The sequence below is a fragment of the Mobula hypostoma genome, chromosome 24 (genome assembly GCF_963921235.1).
Source record: "Mobula hypostoma chromosome 24, sMobHyp1.1, whole genome shotgun sequence".
In the NCBI taxonomy this organism is placed as follows: Eukaryota; Metazoa; Chordata; class Chondrichthyes; order Myliobatiformes; family Myliobatidae; genus Mobula; species Mobula hypostoma.
Window position 1 is genome coordinate 1,777,501 of NC_086120.1, and position 5,840 is coordinate 1,783,340.

Below are 5,840 nucleotides of genomic sequence, written 5' to 3' on the forward strand. Positions count from 1 at the left end.
TGACTGTGTGTGACTGTGTGTGTGTGTGTGTCTGTGACTGTGTGTGTGTGTGTGTGTGACTGTGTGTGACTGTGTGTGTGTGTGTCTGTGACTGTGTGTGTGTGTCTGTGTGTGTGTGTGTGTGTGAGACTGTGTGTGTCTCTGTGTGTGTGTGACTGTGTGTGTGTGTGTGAGAGACTCTGTGTGTGTGTGTCTCTGTGTGTGTGTGTGACTGTGTGTGACTCTGTGTGTGCGTGTGTGTGTGCACGTGCGCGTGTGCACTGGACGTACATCGGAAGCACTGGGCTCTTCTTTCCCTGTCACACTTGGCAAAAAAAAAAGATTGATGAGACAGATGTAGTCAAGGTCCACTTCAGTCCCGACCCTCTTCCCCCTACAACGCCCCCATCCTTCAGCTTTACAAGAACCTTCTCAGGAGCGGGAAGAACAATCAGTAATCAGCACCCCTCACGCTTGCCCCTATGAATGTTGCCCCTAGAAGTTCCCTTTCCCCTTTCTATTGACAATCCACCTGATTCAGACAGAATTGTGGGCGATTATCAGAATCCTGCTCCAGTTCCTGGTTCACACTAGAAACTCTCAGCAAACCAGCTCCTTCTCTGCAGAGTCCAAAAGTCGGTAAGGAACCTCCAGAGAGAGTGCTGCAGATACTGAACCAGATAACAAGCGATTTCAGATCCAGGGTCAGAGTGGAGAAACTGGGTGTGCTCTCCTTAGAACCAAGATGAAGAGATGTGAAAGGGACCAACAAGGGGAGGGGCATGAAGATAACCCATTTAAAGTATGGCCAAAATGTACATGGGGAATGTGCAGATTATTGTTTACAGGCAGACTGGCGTTTGGGTGTGGAATCCTGTCAAACAGATCAGATCAGTGCTGTCAGAAAATTCTGAGTAAGGGTTCCTGACACAGAAACTGATTTCTTCTCTTTCCACAGATGCTGCTTGATTGGCTGAGGACTTCCAGACTTTATATTTTTGTTGGTTACGCAGTGAGGCAAATAATCTATAGAACAGTGAGGGGAAAATACAGACAATGGGATGCAACAATTAATCCCACCGGGAGCTAATAGAGACTTAATGGGCTGAATTCCTTCTGTGCTGTGAGCGTTGAATTCCAGTAGAATAAATCTTCTTCTCTACATCCACTATGCATATGTCCTGTCTGATTAAGGATGTTTGTGGTAAACAACTGAGAAATATGATTGATGTGGGAGTCAAAACCAGATGTAGGTTTCAAGTGGTGGGACACCAATTATTAAGGCCAGATAACAATGAGACCATACAACAATGAGGAGGAATTCAGTGGATCAGACAGCATCTGTGGAGGCAAATGGACAGTTGATGTTTCAGGTCAGGGCCCTTCATTTAGACTGAAAAATAGAAGGGTCACAGCCAGTACAAAGAGCTGGTGGGAAAGGGATGGAGCATAAAGTAGCTTGACCCAAAACATTAACTGTTGATTTCCCTCTATGGATGCTGCCTGACATACTGTGTTCCTCCAGCTTCTTGTGCATTGCTCCAGATTCCAGCATCGGCAGTCTCTTTTGTCTCCAGCACTGGTATCATCTTCCTCTTCTATTACAGTTTGCATTCAAGATTCAAGATTATTTCACGTAAAGGAGAACAAAGTAAGTTTTGCTCCAGATCTGACGCTCCACAAAAAATGTAATGATTTTCCTCAGTGGTGTTGTAGATCTTTTAATGATACAGGTCGTGGTTATTGAGTGGCAGAGAAAGTAATGGTTCGAGTCTGAGTCTCCTTGTAGTGAATCACATTTACCCTAAAGCTTTTTAAATGGGAAGGAGGAGGGAACATAGGAAGCTGTTTGATCTAGTCTAGACACTGAAAGGAGTTAAACTTCTGAGAACAGCTTCAAGGGAGATGCGTGCACAAGGAGGGATGGTAAAGCTGGTGAATGGGCAATTTATGGCATCTTCAACCTTCTGTGGCCTTTGGGACAGTAAGATCAAGATATTTAGATTTCATTAGGAAAGTAAGCCAAGATTGTAGCTGAGTTAAATGTGTAAATAATGCAACATTGAATAAACAGAGCAGAACTCCAGTTCACACATTTATATGTATGGGAGGAATTGGTTTGGATCACTCTAGTAAAGTTGCTTCACTGTAACACTATTTCAAGGAACAGCAAATGGCTAAATGCTGAGCTCCAATGTCAGTCAACGGTGAAGATGTCCTTTGGCCCTTCTTTTAGCAACGACTAGCATTGTTCCAGACCTGGTCTGTGTGTGACACATTCCACCTATAGTCAAGATGTGGCCGTCAAGGACATTTCCTTCTATCATAACAGGGAGCCTGCTGTACAAAGCCTTTGAATCAAAGAATGCAGAGGAAGAATTGTAGGGAATAGTATTACAGAGTTAGTCAAGAACAGTTAATGTGATTATAAGGTAGGGGCAGGAAAGTTTATTTCCTCTTTATAACATAGTGCAGGGATTACTATGTTCACCGAGTGATTGCTGTTGAGGTGAGAAATTTTCATGATCTATCCTGATTGGAAAGTGCCAAATAAGGACTTGGATGCTTCGGATGGATAGAGACTGCCAGAAAGTGTCTCCATCCATAGACCAGGCTGAAGTGATAGTTCATTCAATTTCTCCGCCGGGGCTTTCCCCTGGGATCCTCCTCTTTCCCCTGCCCTCCGGCTCCCCTGGTGCCCTGACTCTCCCCCTGCCCTCCGACTCGTCTTGTCCACTCACTGCCACACTGCAGGGAGAAATACAGGAAGGGACCCAAGGAGCTAAGGGGTTAACTCGCAGTGAGTGGGAGGAGGAGTTCCAGTGCTGAGAGTGAACTCGGTGACTGGAGTAGAGGGCGGCGAGAGCACAGCAGCTGCTCCCACTCCTCAGTCAACCATGCCGCCCCACACAGCAGCCCTGCCCCCTGTGGGTGTGCGCAGCCTGCTCGTTCTGATTGGCTGACTTGCTGGGGGAGGGCAGAGAGTCAGGCTATGGGGAGAAGGCCAATCGCGGAGAACGCGGTCCCTTTGCCGTCCTTCGCCAGCCCGCTCCTCCACATAATATCAATTTGAGCCGCAATGGAATTCAAACTATTTGAAAAACATGAAAGTACAGTGTCGGGGGTGGGGGGTAGGGTGCTATCCTATGTCCCAAACCCCGTACTCCCGAGTTCCAATACGTCCGGGTACCGCAGACCCGTACAAGTTAGCGGGTCTCGTCAAATACTACCAAAACATATCTGGAGTCTTGAGGGCCGGGGTTAAAACAGCTCAGAGAATACCGATTGTGATTTAATCATCAACATACTGTATTGGTTTATAGACAGTAAAGCAGATAGTCAAGAAAAATCTAATCGTGGCTTTATGGGAAGGGTATCTGGGAATGTTCTTCAGATTGCAGTCTTGGAAATCAGACAGTCTACTTACGATAAAGCATGCTCAAAAGTTTTGGCAGCTGGAATCCAATCAAAAAGTTTGGGGTGTTGTAATGAATATCTGTATGTACCCGAAATGAGGGTATTAGAATGAGTGTTTCCAGTGGTTTGATGTACGAGAGTGTATGAGTCACAGTATAAGGGATCTGGGATTTATTTACAATATATTGGACAATCAGTAAGTTCTAGGCTGGGATCTAATTGCGGAATTCCAGTAGTTAACAAACTTTACATTTAATATAATCAACACTCTGACCTAAATTGGTCTCTAGTAAAGGGATTTAAAAGTTTATTTGGAGCATTATAGATACCAGGAATCATAGTCATACAGCATTAAACAGGCCAACCAGGCTGTCCAAGCTAGTCCCATTTGTCTACGTTTTGCTCATAATCTTATAAGCCCTTCCTCTGTGTACCCGCCCAGCAGTCTTTTCAAAGTGGTTATTGTACCTACCTCAACCACTTCCTCTGGTAGCTCATTCCTCATACATACCACTTACTGTGTGAAAAAGTTGCCCCTCAAGTACTTACTAAATCTCTCCCCCTCAACCTCAGTCTATCCCCTTGTTCTTGATTCCCAGTCCTTGGGAAAAGACTGAGTGCATTCACCCTATCCATGCCCCTCATGATTTGATACTGTCATTAAGGGGGGCACTGAACGGCGGACCCAAATGCAAGACACAGACACTGAAGTACTCAGAACAGGACTAGGAGTGTCAAGAAAGCAAGGGAAGTGAAGAAGAAATGATGCTGGACAAGACACCGGCCCTTGACAAGACTAGGATACAGGGCCTGGGCCAGGACTAGGCTAGGAAAGCGGGACCTGGACGAGGAACAAGGAACTTGGAACCTGGACAAGGACTCCGAGCCGGAGGCTGGATAAGGTCCCAGAACCCGGGTCTTGATTTGGGCTTGGACCCCGGAACTAGGCGAGGACATGACGTGGCTAGAGGACTGGACATGTCCTGGGTTCTTCATGGCTTGGGTACTTCAAGGCGAGGACATGACGAGGCTTGGGTTCGGACTCCGAGCCAGAGACTGGACAAGGAGCCAGAACCTGGGTCTTGACTTGGTCTCGGACTCCGGAACTAGGTGAAGACAAGATATGGTCTTGGGAGACAGGACTAGGCGAGGTTTCAGGACAGAACGAGAGATTCCTGGGCAAGATGAGGGAACTCCAGCACAGGATGAGAACATGAAGCCTTGACTTAGTACTCAGGGACAGCCGAGCCTTGGACTTGGGACGACAGGAATGCAGAGCACAGAGCCTTGGTCTTGGGGAAGACAGGAACACAGAGCCTTGGTCTGGAGCACGGGAACACGGAGCCTTAGACTTGAGAGACAGGAACACAGGGACATGGAACACAGAGCCAGGACCCCTCCTTGGGAACAGGACATAGGGCCGGGACTCATACACAGAATGCCCAACACAAGGTAGCGGCAAAGGCGTGGACACAGAGACAGATCCAAATAACGATAGACAGTTCCTTATCTACACACAGCAAGGCTCCAGTCTTGCTCCAGTGGTAGAACTTGACAGTGATACAGGTGAGGACGCAGGCGAGGTTGCAGGCAAGTTTCAGGACAAGGCTTCAGGCAGAACATGAAGGGAAGGGAAGGGAACAGTCCAGCAAATGAAGCTGAACCCAGGAGCTACTTATGTAGCCAGTCCAAAATCAGAATCATGTGCCTCAATTAAGGCACACAACAGGACAAGGGAAAACCGGAAAACCTGGAATACAGATCAATGGACTGGACTGTGAACTGGAATGCGGACTTCACGGACCGGACCATGACAGTACACCCCCCCCCCCAATGGGAACCTCCTGGCGACCAAACAGGCTTTCCAGGACTAAGGATGACACGGGTGGGTGGGAGGGTATTAAACCGAAGGGAAACCCGGGTGGCAAGAGTTTAACAACAGCATCTGTGTCATTGGGTCCATATTTAGCTGGACTGTTCTGTCATAAAGGGGGGCACTGATGGTGGACCCAAATGCAGGACACAGACACTGAAGTACTCGGAACAGAACTAAGGGTGTCAAGAAAGCAAGGGAAGTGGAGAAGAGACGACACTGGACAAGACACAGGCCCTGGATGAGACTAGAGTACAGGGCCTGGGCTAGGACTAGACTAGGAAAGTGGGACCTGGACGAGGACTCCGAACTGAAGACTGGACAAGGACCCAGAACCTGGGTCTTGACTCGGGCTCGGACCCCAGAACTAGGTGAGGACATGAAGTGGCTACAGGACTGGACATGGCTTGGGTACTTTGAGGTGAGCACATGACGAGGCTTGGGTTCTTCAAGGCAAGCACATGACGAGGCTTGGGTTCTTCGAGGCAAGCACATGACGAGGCTTGGGTTTGGACTCCGAGCCAGTGACTGGACAAGGGCCCAGAACCTGGGTCTTGACTCGGGCTCGGAC